Source organism: Gnatocerus cornutus, chromosome 2 (assembly GCF_029298725.1).
Source record: "Gnatocerus cornutus isolate USDA-ARS CGAHR chromosome 2, icGnaCorn1.1, whole genome shotgun sequence".
In the NCBI taxonomy this organism is placed as follows: Eukaryota; Metazoa; Arthropoda; class Insecta; order Coleoptera; family Tenebrionidae; genus Gnatocerus; species Gnatocerus cornutus.
In genome coordinates this window covers 13,953,873-13,975,860 of record NC_142234.1, presented here as the reverse complement: position 1 = coordinate 13,975,860, position 21,988 = coordinate 13,953,873, and the positions used below count along the sequence as shown (strand labels likewise).

Here is a 21,988-nt window from a genome sequence, read left to right as displayed (position 1 = left end):
GGTTGGTGCTCAATTTTAATTCACTTTTAGAAATTAGCTGATGAGAAGGGATTAAAACGGATGTTTGCAACGGAGTGATCGGTCTGATCCGGCGGTATTAGTTAATTAAAATAGGCTTGTGGAAACCAAATTATGGTTACATTTTAATGTACGGAGGAGTTTTTAAAAATCAACAAAAAATATTTGTGTTTTGTAAAATGGTGAAGGCGCCGGGATAAAATATTTTTTCGTTTTGCTTTGTTTAGGTAAAACCTGTTTTTGTTAAGAGGTGGCATGAACACATTAATATTTACATTATAAATCCGAGATTAACAACAAACTTTCTAAATACGAGTTGCAGCCCTGACAATTTGTCACTTTCTCAATTTCTCCTCCCGGAAGTGTCGTTCTCGTGTAAAGTGAATTTCTGGCTCTCGCCGAATTGGGAGTTGCTTGTCGACCTGGTAGAACGTTGAGTTTGGAGTATTAGCTAGGGCGAGATTTCCATGTATATTCAGTTAGACGCAGGTAAATTAGGTTATAAGCGGCCGGGACATTGTTCACAGATTCGAGCCATGATTATCAGAGCTCGTCTGATAACAACTGTGATAACCCACCATTTGCATTTATATTTGAATTTTGATAAACACACAAAGCTGCTACATGGACGACACTGCTCTGAGCCAGGCGTATATACACGCCTATTTGCGTCCGCATTAGCCTTATTACCCGACCACTCTAAGATATTACTAAAATCGTGACTAAATTTGGGACTTGACTCGACACTAATTAGCATTTCAAGGCAACGCCGTGCCGGCAAAACTTCAACATTTTACTAATTTGCTTTCTGATTCCGGCGCACATCGCTGGAGCAAAAGAAATTTTAGACGCAAAGGGCGAAATTTTAACGTCTATATTTTTTAAAAACTATCCCAACAACTTTCTGTTTCAGCTGATTCTTCCTTCAAATTGTCTTACATATAAATTTTCCCGGAAGAAAAAACAGACCCCGATCGCGAATGATCTTCGTGCCGCGAATTCCATTGCCTTTAAATGAAATCGGTTTCCAAAAGGACAAACTTTGAAATTATAATAGTCCTCGCCCAGAAATATTCTGTCATAGAAATCCAGAGTCGTCTGGAGAAACGTGCAGCTACTGCACCTCAGTTGAAAATGACCTTTGCATAACGAAGAAATTTACATAATGTGCATTAACGAGTTAACACCAATCCCCAAGACTCCCAATTACGATTCATGATGTAATGCAGGGAATCAGGGTGGAGTATCATTCAAACCGCGTCACGCAGCTGCAGCTTAATGCTCTGTAACAACAAAATTCGATGCACGGGTGCAGGAGGAGATTTAGTATTCACGGGAGGCAACATAAATGTGCGATTTGCACTAGAAAGTTTAAATAGGTGAAATTCTGCTTCGTCATCGCAAACGTAAACAAACACATTGGATATAATCGGAAATCTTCTATAAATTTGGAGGCAATATTCTTATAGAGCGTCTAGAAGAAAATTTATAGATATTAGAGTAAAAATTGAAATAAGACCAGGGAATGTTTTCTGTTTGTTTTATGGTTAGTTGGAGAGTAGTAAATTTTATGTAGTCACTTTATTTTAAAAGTGGTGCTTGGATGCAGGAGCTGCATCGAAGGAATTTGAAAACGAGTGAAATATCGTTTTTCGGCTTAAACTAGGACACTGAATTACTCTAAATATTTCAGTTCCCAAATATACATATTTGTTTTGTTAAACACCATAAATATCATTTGTTTGCAGTTGTTTTGGGTCGGTTAAGGCGATTTACGATGATATTATTGCCTGGGTTTCAGATTTGAATGTCAATACGAATAATAAATTGTTTGGGCCGCAATTCCTAAAGAAATTACACTTTATTCCTCAAACATAAGCGAAAACTTAATGGGATTGAAAATTGCCAAGTTTTTAGCCTTTAGTTCTTAGTAATAGCTCATAATGTAAAAAAAATTACCTTTTGATTTATTTCAGGCAGAGACAATTTTTGAAAATTAGATATTGATGTATGAACTAAACAGATAACAATCAAATTATGTAAACAGCACATTACTTCAAACAAAAATCGATAAAACGCGGTAATTTGGAGCTTACAGTGAATGATTACGAAAAAAATTGTACTGGAGTCATTGCTCATGATTATTAGGATTCAAACATCGCAAATTACTTTAATATTTATGTGTATTTACTGCCAGTCCTTCACTTTTAGATGAATAATTTCGGCTGTCAGATTCAGTACATACGGCTAATTTCACTTGTAAAGTATCTGACCCACAACCAATCATTTTAACACAGACACCAGGCAATATCATTTATCTGTCAATGGTTAATAGCAATTGATAGAGAATTATAAACACATTATTCGATAAATAGTGATTTCGGAGTCAAATCTGTTATAATGCGTTCGTTATAAATCATGTTTCGGTGCGCAAATAGATTAAATAGCAGTGACATGTTTATATGAGAATCTGTTTTCGAATTGATCTCATGTCGTTAAAAACCTGCGTAAATTATTCATAGCGCGAAAATCGAGGTCTTGTGTCCAAATCCGGAAGGAGAAATGTTATGGTCCACTTTAAGATTCTCATTAAATGGACCTATTTCAGTAAATTGACCGCTTTAGGAGGGTTTTACATTGGGGATCATTAACAATAAAATCCCCTGAGATAATAGCTTCAAGCATCAAAGTTAATTGGAAAGATATGGAGATCGGTCGTCAATAAAGTCCTTAATCTAGACGTTCGGAATACAAAAATGGAAACATTGCTTTTTCGCCATATCAATTCCTAGACTCTCCATAACTTCTTGAATCCGATTTACTTGAAAACGAGCCCACTCCTGTCTGCAACTTCAGCATTATCTTGCACTTAACTCCGAAAAATGTCCGTCTGAATGCATAAAAATTCCAACAAAAAGCAGGGCAAATATTTGCAAGGACAACGAGCGCAATCTTTATGCAAATCCAAGAGCTTGGAGTGAGTCAAACTATCCGAGAGCCATTCTTGCTAAGTTGGTCGATGATAGTTCAATAATGCGGGGTTGGTTCAGGTTGGGCAGCTCTTTAACGTAGCAACTTGTAGATAAAGGGTGATGTATAGTCATGTTCGTGCAAGTGCAATTGTTTACAGCTAGTTCGCTGCATGCAGGTCGCACACTGCAGACAAGGGAACTAGTTCAATAATTTATTCTGACCGATAAATGTTACATGTACATGATACATACGATGCAAGTAATAAACAACGAAGGGGAAAGCCTCTGAATGCTGAAATTAGCTCGAAGACACGCTACGGTTTTGCGTTTTAACTGCTTAATGTAATCTGTTTTTATAGTGGATTTGCCTATCGCTTAAGAGGCTATTTTTCATGTTGACAGTTCGTTTGATGAAATGCTTGTATCAGTAAATAAAAAAAAACGGAATTCATAAGCCGCGAATTCCATGGCGCCCTTCTGTTGATTCACAGTAAATCAACATCAACATGAAAAGGTGCACAATCGTAATATTTATTGATTAATAGTAATTATATATCATGCAAGTAAAAGAAGACCCACAAAAAAGGATCGAGGGAAATTAGAAAGCGAGGGCCAAAAAGCCTTCTCTCCTGTGGCAACCCAAAATACGCGTCGCTTTATCTACTTGTAGGAGAGAAATTTAATTTCATAATTCGGAAGCAAACGACATAATGACATAAAAAATATTTTAGATTCCAAAAAAACAGTGCTACTGCTCCTCGCCATATTCCATTAAACCCGCCTAATAGATTAGAAGCGAGCACTGTGATTTATGGCGTATGACCAAATTTCTTTCAATATCAAATAATGTTAATCCCTCCGAACCCCGGATGCTGGTCACGATAAGCGAAAGTTTATCGATGCTAACGGAGGTACTCGACACTGTTAGCTATTGAGAAGACCGCACAAAAGATCCGCTCAACCCCCACGAAGGCATCGCACGTCAAGATGACACGTGCTTTTTCCCACAAACAGCTAACCTCCAGTTGATAAAAATAACACAGAAAACGTCTTTTTCGATAATACGAGAAGAAACAGACCTGTCTGAGCTTTATTAAACAGATACAAGTACGTACGTGCTGGATTTTGACGAAGGTTGAAGAGATGTTTGCGAGCACGTTGCATCAATTTAAACCACGCGAAGAGAACATTTCCTAACTTTTTTAAACTGTTCGATACGAAATGAAGTGTATCGATCATAATTAATATTCGAGCAATTTTTGTTATGAAGTGCTCCATTAGTTACTCTACATGTGAATTTTTAATACAATAATTACGGTGTGTCGTTGCTTGATTAAAGTGCGGCTTCAGAGTAATAAAAGTACGTTACGACAAAGGCAATAAAACGAGGCTAAATGAAAAAGTTTTCTACTAAACTAGCACAATACGTCGGTAATTTTTTACCATTAGCATTTTTAACTTTTTCTATAGCCATTTGTTTAATGTAACGACGTAAGTTTTATTTCACGCACAGTACAGATGAAGCTGACACATTTTTCTTTGCTAATTTATAAATAAATTTAAATACATTTTATTTGCACCAACTGTGGTGTTGAAGATTTATGTCTCTACGATACATTATAAAAACGATCATTTTTGTGGCGGAGACAGCTTTCGACAAGGTATAAAAATCCTTTTTGTAAGCAAACACTTGATTGACAGACAAATTTGGGAGTTTATTCAACATTAAGTAATTAAGTAAAATTTTAAACTTTTACTTTAACTTTAATAAAACATAATAATCATGGTAGGGTAATTTTAATCAATTTGGCTATTCACCGGAAGAGCAAGTTATAAGTTTGAACACTTTGGGACAACTTTGATAAGAGAAGATGTGAAACTTGAGACAAAGAGCTTCTAATGGAATATGAACGAAAGTCATGCCAGCACTGTATGTATTTAACATAATGGTGAAGTCTATACCGTGCGGAGATGATAATCCAAAAAAAAAACTATTTTTAGCCGCGTGGTTCAAATAATATGCCAATATAATTTCAATCGATTTTGTGATTAAATAAACTAAAAAATTTAAGTAGAAAGATCGTTTACGTGACCATATTTCGCATGCTCGGTCGGTATGGATGTACTTTAAAATGTCTAATAAAAGTCGGCCAAAGTTCGAGTTGAATTTTACTCCAATAAACGAGAGCGTAAAAATGATAATAGCGGCCAGATGACGATTATTTTCCAAGATATTTACTTAGTTCAGCTACGAAAAGACGGAGAAAACATGAAAGAGCATGGTTATTAATTGTTTTCTCCAAATAAGAATGATTTATTCTGACCAATAAAGCGAAAAAAGCTTGACCTAGACGAGCTTCCACTCGAATCTCCTGTAACAAAGCCCGCACAACCATCGCCACTAATGTAGGGATAAAGTTATTAACGCACTCCCAAAGGAAATAAAAAAAGACCAATAAAAATAAAACCTTCAAGACACGGGCAAGGAAATTTCTACTTTTAAGGGAAATGTATCGAATTGTTTATTATCGGTTGCTGAAACTGAATTCTCTAGATTGTTATTGTTATGTCGGCCGTAAAAATTTTGCCGGATTATTTGCTTCCAGTGGGAAGACGATCTGGGATTTTCAGCTGAAACAGTTGTTGGGTGGTTTTTGTGTTTTGTTGATTCGGGGTTGGAGCCTTAATACAATTGCTGTTGATTTTATTTAATTATTTAGGGGTTGAAGAGTCCCAAATCAGCTAAACTTTTAGTTACGAGGGTTATTACGGCTATTATTGTACATTTACATGCAAACAAATTATAAAATGTTTAGTCTGTCTAGCAAGTTTGTCTAAGATAAAAATTGTGGATGCGCTCCATCCTTTCTAAATATTTAGTTTAATATAGGCAACCCACAATACATCGTTTGTTGTCTACTTTTTAGAGAGAAATCTAATTTCACAGTATAGAAGCAGACGACATCTCAAGCTAGTAGTAAAAAAGTTATTAAATATTCTTCACTTTTGATTATTTTTTTATTATTACTCTATTTTTGCTTTAGGGACGTGGCAGCTTGACCTAAAGTTTCACATATCTACATTAAATTCACATTATTGCTAGATAAGCATAGGTTTGTTGACGGAACATGCGTGGGCAGACAAAATTGATGTTCACAAACCTCGACCTATAATATTTTCTTTATGTCTACATAATTAATTTAGAACTTAGACGTTACGCAGCGCATGAAGAATTCCCACATTTGACCTAGAACCCCCAAGTTTCGTGTCATTTTCCAATTAAAACACAGGAAATGTAAACAAAGCAAATTAAAATTTCACTAATAAAACTACCAGCACATGAAAATGTGTGCATATCTAGTTCAAGCCTTTCGCGACAAATCGATGTGTCCTGTGTTATTTCCATAAGCCCACCGCTCCTCCATCACCAAACAGGTGGTTGTAACATGTCGAAAATTATCATATTTCTACATCGATAATTTGATTTTGATCACGAACGTAGGTATTCCCTATCCGCCTCGATTAAGCATTCTAATCTCAAATCGCTCCGACAAAATCCCATTGGAAACTGGAAGGCCTAGCAAAGGTTGGAGCAGTAAAGGTGCAGAACCTCGCCTGCACAGAATCATTGATGGCGCAAACACCCTCTATAAACCCACAAAGCGAGGCCACTACACACCTAACACGGAGTATATTAAGTATTTAACATGATCAGGATCCGAGAATTGGCAATAAAAGATCTCTGTGCGGTGAAAAAGACATCTAAGGTCAAGTAGTGTGGTGAAAAATGTAAAATCTTTTGGTACAGTGAAGGATAAAGCTGGAGAGTTGAGTGGTAGAGAATTAAATTTTTGAGTTGGAGGATATTCTGTTTTTATTTTCTGGGATTTTGGATAAAATCGATGAGAATGTGGGTCACAGAGAATGACGGTTAATCGTTCAAACGACAATGGTGTCATAGGTCGAGTCGAAAAAAGCGTTTTATAAAGTGTACAGTGATTGATTTTGGATTTAGGTTTTCTAAGAACTTTTGCACGTAGTTTGAGCTAAATATATAGTGTAAACTAATGGGCGCTTCCAAATTTATCGTGGCAAACGAAATACCATTATAAAAAATAATCAATGTAATTTCCTGATATTATGGCTCTTTTGTGGCAGTTTATTACGGAAATAAATGGGAATATCGGTAAACAAAATGTAAATTAAATATATGGTTGTTACATTGAAGCATGCTACAATTTACACCTGTTATCTAAATACATTTAACACATTTCTGGATTGCCAATGCGCGATAAAAGACACGACAGATTGTGGTCATTTTCTCAAGGACTTGTTCGTAACTCAATAAAGCTTTCAGGTTTCACCTTCGGAAAGCTCTGTATCCTGCAGGACATGCCCACCACCTGACAAGATAATTTATCGAAAATGCCAGCTCGATTGTCTTGTTCAATAAACATAAAAGTGGTCGGGTCAAACGCTTGGCTGAGCACAAGTCTCTTTGCTTTCAACCAAAAGTTTGTTTCAGTTTTTTCCTGATTTAACGCCCGTCGATTTGTTGATTTAGGATTTTATTTTTTCCCGATAATTAAAAAAATTAAAAAACACAGTGAATAAGTGAGAATACTAAATATTATTTTATTATTATATCGTGTTTATAGTATATTATTGATGGCATCTGCAAAATAAAAAATCCCGCTAATCCCGAAAACACCAAAAAACGTATTTTCCCGACATGCTATTAATTAAAAAGAACATAATCATCTGCTTGTTTTGTGTGTTTACGTTTTTCGGCTCCCACTGGTCTCGCTTTTTTCATATTCGAAATAATTATTTTTGTGTTTTGTATCACAATAGGATATAAGGTCATATTTTTCGTGTGTTTAAATCGATGAAGCAACATTTGCAAACCATTTGTGCTACAAGCAATGCATATAATCGCGCAATCGAACCTCGCCAATTATCTCCGAGTATCCTTTGTGTCCTCGCAAGCTGTGATCAATTCCCATTCGACCTGCAGCTGCAATTACAAGGAAGAAGGATTCTACAAAGGATAAGATTTGGCCAAACACTCCGACCTAATTGCGTCTCTTTTGTGGGTGCGCAACGGTGTTCCAACCGCATTTTTTCCATGAATAAAAAAATCGGTAAATCGCATAAGTGCGTGACTGAAACAATATTTAAAACGAAAACTTGTTCATTTATTTTTATATGAAATGGACATGAAAGGCGTTTAAAGTGGGTCATATTTGTTTTGCGAGTTTCGGGAAAGAAGTAGTTTTAGCGTACTACTGAAATTTAAGATCAAAAGGACGATTCTTGGATACTCCGAAATGTTTAATTGCATTAGTTATATTTCAGTTAATTAGGAAATTGAGTTGAAGCGTACAGAAGAATTTCAGCTTAAGGAGTTACCTTAATTAATACGTATACTTAATATCTGAGTTGCATCACTGGGAGCTGCCGGGCTGCATCGTCAAGATAAATTTCATCGACATTTTACTTGAATTACTTGTATTAATTCACTAGCATTTCCACAGTAAGCGGGGCAAATTAGAAACGGAAAACTTAATTTTTATCTTATTAAAGAAGCAACTTGACGAGAAAAATAAAAAAAACATTTTTTAGTGGAGTTTTGTTATTTTTGTAAAATAATCTTCAAAAATAGAAAATGCATTATTTTGGCAAAAACAGGTGTAATTTAGTGACATCAATAGGCCTTTGTTCTATTTATCTATTGGATTACGCGTTTCCAGGTCAAATATTACGGGATTAAAAGAACTTCGTTCAAACAATTAATTGATTTGAAACCCTTTTTGCAGTATGTCACAATTTTTGACGCATCGTGCATCCATGAATCCGGGCTTATTAATGTTTCACACAAATTCTAAACAAAACAAAGGAGAAAAAAAAAAGGATTTTGTAATTTTTTGCACTACACCCGTTAATTAAAAAATGCATCATCCTGCAGGATATTTACCAAACTGAATGAAATGAAGTCTGCCATCATCCCGTTCGAAATCTCTTTTGATTTTCCCCGGCAATTAAGGCAATTGAAACGATGAACTGTAATAAACTGTAATAAGCATTATGGTCGGTTTATCTAAGAATATGTATTTCCAATTAGTGCATTTAATCGTACCGGTGCTGGTCTAATCCCTTGAAAAACCAGAACAAAACTCTTGTTTGAACATTTAATTGGCAGGAAAATCCTATGTCAGGGAAATGTGTCCGACTGAACAATGTCTGTCTCTGTTGGTTTTACTGGACCAGAGTGGATCAGCTTATCGGACTAATCGTAGCCCGAGGGAGCGGTTAGTTCGCGATACCCCCGCTGTGGCAAAAACCACCCTGATTTATAACTCTCCAGTGGAGTAAACACCACTAACTAGCATCTTCCGCCAGGTACATCTGCACACTGGGCAAATCTTCGAGACTTACGATCGAAAATCCACAATGCAGAGCTAAGTGATTTTGATTGAAAAATCTCGATTAAGTAGGGGTGGTGGGTGGAGGAAAACATCTCCCACAACGCCAACTCGCGATATTAAAAACATATCTCAAGCTCATGAACGGACCATTCGGAGGAGTTTATAGGATCGTAGCTTTTTTTTGTCGGGATGGCGCAGCGAGATGGGGTTATTATGTGCAAAATTACTTACAACGATTGTTTATGTTGGCTGTAAATTGTCCGACTTTGGAATTTGTGGGGGAGCGGCTTAGAGTCGACCGAAATTACTCTAACATTCACATTTACTATACAAAATACACCGCAAGAAATTACGTTAAATATTTATTTAAACCAAGTTTTATAAATTTAAAGTAGCGGAGAGATAGCTCAGGTTTATTCTTTTAAACTACTCAGATGGAACGAAAGTTTGCTGAAATATATTCCCAGTGCTGTAAGAAAAATTCGATACCAATTAGCAGTAAATGCATTGCAAGCAATTAGATAAAACCTATATAATAAAACAACAAAAGGAACTCAAACTCAATACAAAATTGTTTAATTGTTTGTAAAATAAACGCAAATGTATTTAAGACGAAACATCTATTTTGAAAGTAAACAACTCCCCACTTGGGAGTTATGAACAACAACTTTCGACTTAATCTCCCTTCGCCGGACCCAAATATTTCAGTCATTGTTGATGTAGCAAAATTTTTTCCATCAATGCAAATTTAGCATATTTTAGACATATCTCGGGACGTTAACTTCACACACGGCTTCATTCCCTCACACACCTAATAATGTCACAATGTCTCGGAAGAGTCTCCAGAGTCGCTTCATATGCGAAACGTCATATGAAATACTTCATTTTTACGGAAAGTAAATTTCATTTCATTTCATACGTGCGCACCGTATCCAAGCATAAATTTCTCTTGAAAAATCGGATGAAATAATCTCAGAAATCTAGCCAAAACGAGTGTCAAGTTTGGAGGACAAGAATTTGCGTTCCACTCTCTTCTATAACACTTGCATTTCTGTGAAAGCGGCCGGATATTGGAAATTTGCAGTATAAAAATGAAGTGTCGCCTCGTCTTTCTTTGTCCTTATCTTTGGGCGTTCTTGTGTAAATTTTCGTTAACAACACCGTTTGCGGCAGTTGCAACCGTCATGTAAACGATAAGAGGTAGAAAAATTAAATTGACCGAAAAAGCGAGTTTCGGAACGAAATGTTTCGAAAATATGGGCGGTTTTAAACCAACCGCCATAAAAAAATAGTAAACAAAGATAATATCAAGTAAGTGAACGGGTGTTGGGCTAAAACGTAGAAACTTTTTTATTTTTCATGACAGTTTGCTTAAATACTCGCTTAGAAAACATTGTTTTATCGCATACCTATCAAGAGAATTGACAAAAACTTGTTTAATAGAGTTTTGTCTCAGTTTACGATCAAACTAGAGTAAAACTAAAAAAGACTCATAAGTTCCTAATTATTTCTTTAATACAGTTAGTAATGGGGTTTATTATTTGTATTATCGGTTCTTTATTTAATAGCCTCGAATATGAGCATATTTTACAAATTTTCCTAGATAAAATTTAAATTTGTTTCGTGATGCCACAATTGGAACTCAGGTTAAGCCTCTCTGTAAATATATGAATCGAAGGTACTTAATGTGAAAATACATTAAACCCCCCTGAATTGAAAGCAATGATAAATTTATTTGCTTCTGATTCCGTTTTCCATTAAACTGCGGCAGTTACTGCGAATATATAGGCTTTGTAAACACCACAAAACAAATTTTGAAAATGCACAAGTGCTAATAAAACAATGGACGCTTTGTCATAATATTTACTAAATGGGAATTAAAATATCATGTAGCTGTCATTAAAACATTGCATTGCCCCATTAGTTAATATGTGCAAATCACATAAACGACATCGCGGCAAACATAAATTTTGAGCAAATTACAACAGTGACAATTGTTTGTTGCTTCAGATGGTTTGGTACCGCACAATCGACAATGCATAGTTGTAAAAATGGAGTGGTTCTCGAAAGCTGGGCGCTTTGTGAATAACCACCGCAACAAAAATAATTAAACAGAAAAGCTCTCAAATGAATAGCGTCGATAAAAGCTCCCGATGTCGGTTATCTCATCATTGCTCTCAAGTTAGTTGCAAAAGGCATCCAATTTCACAAACTATAACAATTGCAGAAGTAGATGCCACATGTTTATTCAGTTGTAGAAATCATTACGAATTTTAATGAAGAAGATTTCATCAGCGTTCCGCCATCGAATTATTACTAATTTAGTGCACACGCTCCGCAAACCGGAAACAATAGAGCAAATAAAAGGAAAAAAGAACTTTCCATTTCATCGTAAACAACGAAGTTAAAACTAAAAGTTTTATTAGAATTTGGTAAAATAAACTTTTCATCTTTCCTAGCAGAGATGCTAACAATAGCCGTCCTGTCAAGATGATAAATTCATTTTGAAGCAATCATCTAGTCATTCGCGCCTTTTTTGAGGATTAAATTTGAAGTGAAATTCGTCTAATTATTACTTGATTAATGATGAACCTGAGGAGATATTGTTGGTATAATTAATGTTTCCTAAACAGAATATTAGTATTATGTTTGAAGAACACGGCTTATTCTTTGATCCCCTTGGCATTTCCTTATAATATAAGAAAAGCAATCAAATATTGAAGACGAAAAACGATATTGTCAACAGATGGCGGCGCTTCTACACGTGCTGAGGGAATTCTGTTAAGTATATCTTCGATCAATGGTGAAAAGTATTCCCAAAATGGCATGTGTTGTAACTCTGCGAGTTGTACGTTAAGTTAAAAAGGCTACATCCCTTTGGGAAAGCCTGCTTTTAGCTACCAATCACATCCTAATATACTTATTGCTACGATAAAAGCCCTCTTTTATCAAATATGAATGAATCAATATGACGTTCTAAAATCCAGGAGCTCTTGTTACGTCTAATCTAAGTTAACTCTCCAATTAAAACCCAAACTCTGTACAGAATTTTTCGTCGAATAATCTTTTTTTGCAGCGATTTTAAAGCTACTGTAGGCGGCTAACCTAATCGATATTCTCTACTTGATTTTGTCAATATATTTGACAACAGTCTACTCAGTTTCGTGAACATTGCCAAAACATCCTTTGAATCTCATCAGCAAAGCTGAAATTATACGGGAGCTGTTTAACTTAATGTAAACTCACTACTGGGGATATCTTTTATTAGTGGATCTTTGTGCGGCTTCCAGCACATAAATATTCTAAAGTAGATGCAGGTGAATATTTGTCTGCACTAATATAATTCTGTATTTATCTGCTGCTATAAATTGTTTTGTAAATTGTAAACCATTCTTAGAATAATAAATATAAAATATAATTATCTATATGTTGTTGATATAATATTCAACAAAAAACCTAAATTAATGAAAAAGTAAAAAATGATATAGCAGAAAATGAAAGAAAAGATAGAAAAACATCTTAAAAAACTAAAGGAAAAGTGAGCGTGGGTTGACGAAAGCATACAAACCAAACATAAGAAATGTTTCTTCAAGTCGGAAGTTTATGTGAAAATTAGCACGAACTACCAATAATTCACATATTTTGAAATTCATTCAAAATTTTCCAAAGAATTCTAGGAATACCTAAAGATTACTTTTGATTTGTCAAATCTATAGAATCTCTGGAAGCTTTAAAGTTCTTTAAAATCTCTAATTCTAAAAATTTTTGGATATTTTGAAATCTGACATTTAGAAACTTTGCAACACGGTAAATCTGGCAACTGCGAATTGCTACGAATTTTGAATGTTTAAGAAACTTAAGAAATCATCTATATCTTTGAAATCTTCTAGGAATTATGAGAAGTTTTGAACTATCTGATATCGAAACCATTTAATTTTTTGAAATATCTAAAAATTTTGGAAACTTAACAAATTCTTGACATCTAAAGAAATTTAAGTTACTTGTTATATTTAGAATTTTTTGATTTTCCAAATTCCATTAAACTAAATCTCGATTAAAAAGAAACTAGCTGATTTCATAAATATTCTTCGGTTGACGAGTAAATTGACAGATATTTTAACGCATAAATATTATGGAAATTTTCCGGTGAAAAAAGTGCGATATTTTTATCGCGATTGGTTACAACTGATTGACTACAACCTCATATTTAAATCTGCTGGAATTGAAATGTATGAAATGTACAGCGTACCTATCAGCTTTTTTATTTTAAATACAAACACAAAATATTTACACCGCTTTGAACACTCGAGTTAATAAATCTGTTCCATGAAAATTATCAGAACAAAATCTGCAATTTTTTATTTAACCATCCGAGAAATCCTTTTCTTCGGCTTCATGGGGATAACTAGTCCAGCTTCATTGCAGGGAGAGTGTATTATACACGATGTAATAGGAAATTTAGGGAACATTGAATTATAATTACACCCTTGTTTGCTGTGAAGGGACTCCACTGTATCACATTTATGTAAAACGGAAGCGTATTTTAATAGCACTTACACGGGAAACTATGAAGAAGATCTTCTCGTTTGCAATAAAAATACAGCCTTCACCTTGACCTTAACTTTAACCCACTGAATTTTATATTAAGTACACAAAATAAATATGCCTTATTTAGAGTGTTTATTGTACATTTAGTGCTTGTTTTTTATTAATTTTATCTACCTCAACATGCCTGGCTGTTTAGATACCGTTTCGGATAAAACTCAACCCACGGCTTTGATGTAATAAAAATCAAACAGGTGTTTGCTTTCAAGAAATCGAGAGCTGTATGATAAGCCACGAACTATGTATTTAGCAACTTTTGTAAAATAAAACTGGAAATCGGATTCATCTGGGAATTTGATCGCGATCATTATTAGTAATTGTATTATGAAGGCTTGCGTGCTTTTCATAATGCAAGAAAATCTCGGATCTTGCCAATTGTATGTGTGCAAGATTTCTTATAAAATTATTTCTCCAACAGAATTTCAACTTTCAAGCCGCAATGCTGGTAGAGAAATAGTAATTTATTTCAACCATTGAAGCGAAACAAACTCACTTACACGAACACTAACTTTGAACAAAATGCATTTATCTTGACATGTACTACAAAAGCTTCCATATTTAATCAAATTCCGTCGAAATAAATATTTGGCAAAGTGGGTGAGTTTACGACATCCATAAATCCTCCTGGTGCATGTTCGGTTTTACTACTGCAGTGAGTTCAAGGTTATGGCGTTCATTTTTCTTTTACTAAGCTACAGGTTGAGAATCTTGAAATGTTTTGCAGATAGACAAGATTAGTAGTACAAGAGGCACGTTTCTAGTATAAATGGGGATGAGGGTGGTCCCTGAGGTGCCTTATTACTTTATTAACTGACACCGGCCGGGGTAGTTCCAAGTTATCTCAGCTGTCGCAGTCGGCATTCTTTAATATTTGCGACTTTCCTACGCTTTTATGGTACGAAAAGAGTTCGAAAGCTTTTCAATTTATTTAACTGAATCGGCGCGTTTAGTTGGAAGGGGCGTTGATAGATGTAATGAAAAACATGACGACCGGGTTGCGAAAAAAAGGGTGTTCTTTGACGGCAAACTTTTTACTTGATAAAATATATTCATTGATGAGCCAAAAAAGGAACTATATTTAGATCCTATTATTGAGTTTAGAATAAAATTAGATCCCTTTAGATGGCAATCAGAGCTTTATCGCCCTTTCGACATGTCTATCTCCCTTGTCTAATGAAATACTGAGCTTTAGAGCAAATTAGTATAATAACAGCAACATTGCAACATTGCTACATGCCTGGGATGCCTGTGCTAAATTTTATTACCGCTTTAATTGATCGTGGACGGGTCGAGGTTGATTGGATCCCCAAAAAGAAATTAAATAGATCTTGGAGGGAGAATCGGAGTTCCAATTTCACTCGAGGTCGTCAAACCGTGACAAGCAACAATGTCACGCCAAATATGGCGTTGCATTTATGCCTCCCCAATAAAATTGTCGCGATAGCGATCTTCGTCCTGCTGCGATTGTACAAATGTCAGAATAATGGTCATAAATAATTCCGTCCAGCAGCGAAAAGGTTGCCCCTGCCACCTCATAAACTTCGTAATTAGATTTTCGACTCAATTAAATTACGGAGTATATTTACAATTGGATTCATTGTTTAGCGTCAGCGGCGTCTTTGTCGTCTGTGAAACCCCACTTTTAAATAATTCCCGCCACTACAAGAAATTTAATCAAGCGTGGTTATTAGCGTTTTGTTGTTGCGACGAACTTAATCGGAAGCTGCAACACTCAAGAAGATAGAGCTCTGCACAAGATGCTATCTTCGATCCCTCCGTTAAATGAAATTTCGAGTCAAAGGCAGTTCCGCGAAGATTCGCAAATTAATTATTTCGCGATGATGTACAAAGCTTTCGCTCGAGAACACACCCATCTCTATATAGAAACATTTTGCTTCGCCGAGGGCTTGTTTTAAAACGAGACGAAAGACATTTACATTAAGACCATGCTGGATAGGTGAAAGTTCTGTAAGCGACACAATTAAATTAACAAATGGGGGAATTCCCATACAAACTAATCCCAGAAAAGTCCAATTATCGCAATGCCTAAGTCCCACGAGGTCTAATTACGTTACGGTCTTATGCGACCCTACCTATACAAATCAGGGCGCCTTCATTACATTGATCTCTAATCCTCAGTACCGAACGTTGCTTATGTTTGGATTTATGGGAATTTATGGAGGGGAAATACGTCACAGTTTAGCACTGCTACCGACGCGTGCTGCCAAGGATTTAATTCCTAGGCATAAAATACATTCTAGGCTTTGGTTAAAATGGTGGATGCGCCGGGTTAATTTAATTTAAATTTTTGTAATATTTTTTCAATTACAAATTAATTGCTCCAAGTTAAACACGGAAGCTCGTTACAAGAAAACGTATAAGATTTTATAAAAACATCGACAAGCTTTCTATTTCAAATATTCAAATTTCGATATAACGTTGTAAACAAAGAGGCGGTGGCGTTTGCTCTTTACAATACCTCTGAACTCTGACTTTTTTAGGTAGTTATCCATTGTATTTCCATTTGGTGCTATTTCCACTTAATCGACGTTTTGTGAAACCAATTTATCAAAGAAACGACATCTTACTGATTACATAATACGAGTTCAATTCGTATTATAAAAACCGCTTTATTGACTGACAATAAGTAAATTCGATGGCTAAAAATGCATACAACTGTCAAAGAGATATTAAAAAGTAACGACAATAGATTAGAATTTATTTTGGGAGTATTTTAAATAATAATATAAAGCTGAGAACCAACTATAGATATGTTAGAAAGCCAATTTAGAAGTTAACAAGGTTTGCTTTCTGCGACGCTTTTAGTTGAAATTTTCCACAGTTAAAAATAGATTCAGGAACTTTAGTGATAAAATATTCCTCAGCAAATACGAAGAGTAACGTTCTTGAAAACTAAAGTGCTCAAAAAGCAGTTAATTCTTTTAAAAATAACCATTGAACCAATTTTAGCGTTTGATAAAGCTGAATAACCGAACTTTATTGTCGTCTCTAGAGAAAACGTCGCAAACAATGCGTCTAAATGCCATCCTATAACAGATAAAAACTACATCTGTCATTACCATTACGTATACCATTAATTTCACGACTGAACGAAGACTCAGTTAGACAAATGTTGAATCCATGCGATCCGTAGTGCGTCGCAAAGAGTAATAAAAGGAGATGAGAAATTCGAGCTGCTGCAGTAGCGAAGAGAAAGGGGTTCGATGTTTTAATAACGTACCAGCTTTGTTCACACAATTAGCCAAATCTTAGCACACCTTGGAAAAGGAATTAGTGCGCGAGGGGTTTAGGAAAACAATGTCGCACACCCGGGATACAAAAGATTTATTTAATTTCGTTCATTAAAAAAATAACGCAATAAACGGGAATTTTGCTGAATTGGAACGAGGCTCGTAATAAACAAAGTTTCAAGATTGGAGATATTAATTTTCTCAGTTAATTTGGACCTGCAGACTTTGATTCACACCTGCTGATTAAGATACGAGAGAAAAATATTCCTTCAGTGTACAGTAAAAGAAAAACGCCCGCGTAATTTTCTCTCGATTCTTATTGTTAAATTATGTAAATGGAAAAATTTATTTCATTAAAACCCCAGTGCAAAAAAAATAATTAATTTAATCAACTGAAAATCCCCAACCTTGATCGCTTTTAATCCCTTTACAAAAATCAAAGGAGCTTTACCATCGGAAAGAAGTTCCGTTTAGTCTAGAGTAGACGGGAAAGCCGTTTCTTCGACAATGTAATTGTTATTTGGATACTGTTTTGTAAAGCGAATGCTTTCCCTTTTAAAATAAAAGTCTATCCGTCATACTTAAACCAAAATGGTTTTAATGTCGCGCGGGATGTGTTGGAAAAAAATTGCATTGGGAATTTGTGGTCTCTTACCGGTTAAATTTTGCACGCATTTCTGACAAGATTTTGCTTCTATCTGTGTGATGAGAAGCTATTAGTATGATGTAGCGTGTTTTTGTGACTAGAGAGATCTGTTCTACCTTAAAATTACACAGGTTCTCCCATAGCAAGAAAGCTCTTTTATGTATGTTTTCAGAGTTAAATCGATTCGAGTTTTAAGATGCATGAGTTGACAAGTGTGTCACAAGTTTATTCAAGATTATTTAATATTTAGTATACGTAAAGTTGTAAGAAGAAATCCAGCTTTTTTGGTGGCTTAAAAATGATTAATTTTTATAGTAATTGCAGTTTAGTGCTTGGAGAAAGCACCACACGTGCTAAAAGCCGAGTTAAGCTAAGCACTCAAACAAGTGGAGACAAAATACTCTAGTTTTTTTAAGCAACAACTTTCTAAGTTCTTATCTCTCGTTTAAAGACTCGTCTTCTTCGTTAGCAACACAAAAAATCCATAAACTATTTACTTGGTGTTCCAGACGACTCATTAATGAAATGTCTCGGAAAACTTATAATGACATTACAAACGCCGCTGCAGCAGAATTCATCGCATTTAACATTTTAGAAGTCGTTTCATTCATCTTTAAAGCACTCCACACATCTATAAATATCAATCATGTATTTTTTAAGAAAGGCGAGAAAAAGTGAAAGAACAACTAACAAAAGTAAAACTAACTTTCCCGACGAAGGCACGTAGAGAGAATTTTCGAATTGGGCTAACCTTTTCGTCGAATTACAAAGAAAGTTGCAACTTTACAAATAACAAAGAAACTTCAACAGAAAATTAAATCTAAGTAGGTAACGTGCAAGTGTGTACAGTGGAGCTTCTTCAAGGCTTGGCAGATGCTAATTATAATCTTGCTGTGTAATTATATTAAAATTCAATTTAGCGCCATGCTCGGAAAAAGTTATTACCGAGAAATTAGAAGGTTACTTTAATGGCGTGTTTATCATTTAATTCACACTTAATTATTTACTTGATAGTCACCGCGATGAAGCAACTTCGCATAATCTATAAAAAAGTGGATCTTGGCATGCGATACTATTTATTTATTAAAAACTCCCGGCATTTAGCTGTCCAAAATAATGTTCCCAATTTAATAAATGAAATGATATCAACTTGATAGATGATTACCAAGCGAGCAACAAATTTAACAAAGCAAAAAATGAAACACTACATATTTAACTGCTAATGCTTAACTGACACAAATTTGGTTGCAAAATTAGTTTCCCGTATTCGACCAATTTAAATGATCTAGCAAAGAGTTGAATAAATGAAACCACTTTAAATACATGTTGTATTTTTGAACGTTTTTTGTGCTTTTGTTTAGTCGTTCCTTTTTGCAAAGAAACTAGGTCGACTCAAAAACCCTTCAAACTGCAGCCTGTGGATTTAGTTTTAACACTCATTTCCGCTCCACTCAATCTCCAAAACGCTGTTTGAAGTTGTGGATCGATTGTTAGTGGTAATTTTATAGATATTAACGACTTCGGAACATACTGTACGAAAAGGTGGTAGTTAGGGATGATTTATCGGGTCCGAAGGTGAGAGAATCTTTTGTTTTCACCTTTCATGAGGTCGGCTGTTGAACAGAGGAATGAGGGTTGCCGGCTGCAGTTAATCATCCGAGTGCCGGCTTTAATTTGCCGGAGCCATAAACCAGATTGAGTGGTGAGCGGCGTTATATATGCCCTGGGAACCCTTAACCTCCACACGCTAAAGAACTTGATGTACACTTGCAACTTAAGAGAATATCTAGACCCTGCTTCTTATTTTAATAGATCCGGGGACCACTAAAATGCCAATAAGTCAACCCTTCGGATGAGTTGAGGTTTGTGTTTCTAATATAACCCGAAAGGGGTGGAGATGATGTTATGTTTCGCGCATTGTTGAGAGGTAGGGTTGGAGATGGGGAAGAGATGGAATTAACTATACGAGCTTCCCAAGTTTTGTTAATAAAAGTCATATTCTGTGCCACCTGAAGTTAAGCCGAGCATAAACGTTTAGATTTATGGGGTTTGTTGTGACAAATTCACGCAAAAATTAGCACTTTTTTTCTTTAAATCGTCTGCTTTGGAATTTACTTCAATTAACACGTTTGAAGTCGTCTGTACAATCTTGAGACAATATAAGGCTTCCGCTTCGTGCTTGTTGCCAACTTAATAGCTTGTTACTTGCGCTATTATAAGCTCTAAAATCGAAATCTTGATTGATAGCGGTATCTGGAGCAACATCTTAATATGGTTGCCTCATTTCACTCAATACCATTATCAATTTCTCCAAGGAACCTTCCTTGAGTAAGCCAATGAGCCGACCCTTTTCAGAATCATTGACTTATTGGAAACTTAGACGGAAGTGACCTAGGATAAGATTTGACAATGTCAGTCTCAATTAAAAAGGATTTGATGATAACAATTAATGGAAAAGTGATTCTCTAAATTTTCGGACGAAATTTGAGGTTTTATTGAGGGTTTTTTTGAATTCTTTAAATTATACAAAGCCTTTGTAGAATCTAAAGAATCTGAAGCATTTACTCAATATAAAGGGTCTAAAATAAGTATAGATAAGTCACGAGGAATCGAAGTATCTCGAAAAATTGAAGACATGATTTTTTTTTATTATTTTTCCGGTTATTTACGGCATTGTCCTAGAAAAAAATCTAAAGAATTATAAAAATTCGGTGATTTTTGCAAATTCAAAAAAGGTAAAAATTTCTCTAATCTCTTGAAAAATGTAGCAGTCTGAAAATTTCAAATATGAAGATCGAGCTAAAGAAAAATTTGAAACTCCAGTCTGGGTGCCTTCGATCACGATCAGGAATTGTGTTTACATATTTTAGACTTTAAGCTCTTTTTAGATTTTAATTACATACATATTATTCTATTACTTCTTATTATTAGCTTCTCTTCAATTTAAGGATTACCGTCGACCACCACTCTTACAGCCTCCCTACATTTATCCCTACATACCTATATTTATCACAACATAATAAAAGATACTTTTCTTATAGAGTTTTGAAACTTTTGTGATCGTCCTGAAAATAAAAATTAATAAAAATATATTAATAAAAAATTTTAGTCTGTTGCTTCAGAACTTTGTAATTGGGTACAGTTAATAAATGATTTAAGAGTATCAATCGCCCCAAATTTCATCGTTATAGCGCTAAAACAACCAATAATTAAATTTTTTAAAAACAATTTTTTTTAAAATCTGAGTCTGTTGCCTCAGAATTTTGAAATTCGGTACAATTAATAAATAAGTTAAGGGTATCAATTGCTCAATTTTCATCGTTGTAGCGCTAACACAATTATGTAATATGTAATAATTTTTTTTTTATCAAATTTTGAAACTTGTTGGTTGGTTCTAGAAATTAAAATTACCAAAATCTGAGTCTGTTGCTTCAGAATTTTAACATTTAGTAAAGTTAATAAGTGAGTCAAGAGTAGCATCCTTTCCAAATTTTATCCCTGTGGCTCGAACACAACTAAAGATAAAAAATTATTTTGATTTTTGAAATTTCTGGGTCCCTCTTAAAAATAAAAATTTTTGAAATCTGCGTCTGTTACTCTAGAAATTTGGCCCGGTTTAAACATCAGCAAAAACAATGACAACAGTAAAAATTTTGAAATGTCTGAAAAATGGTGTGTGTCACAGGCAGTACATTTATTTCTTAAGAATTCGAAAGTTATTTAGTTTTGAATTTTTAATTCCTCTAGATCCTTTAGATTTTCTGCAAATTTTCGTTTTTTTAAATTCTCATGTTATCTTTTAAGAATACATATCTAAATTCTGCAAGTAGTAAGATGCATTGAATATTTTTTTATTTCTTATAGTCTTACAATTTTATATCTCTTAAATTCACTATATTTTTGAATTTTAGAAATTTTTAAACTGTTTTATCGTTTTGGAAAAGTTTAGAAATATTAAATTCAAAATTATCATCAAGAATTGATTATAAAGATCTCAAGATTTTCGATAATCGATTTTTTTGGAAAAAAAAATTGACTCAGAAGGACCTCACCTGGACAGAGGCGAAA

General features: G+C 34.7%; 1 protein-coding gene across 2 annotated transcripts in view; it reads right to left on the bottom strand.

Annotated features, from left to right (window-relative positions):
* The window catches only part of LOC148179265 (limbic system-associated membrane protein), a 138,443-nt gene that overhangs the window by 25,983 nt on the left and 90,472 nt on the right, over positions 1-21,988 (bottom strand). The gene's annotated exons all lie outside the window — the stretch shown is intronic.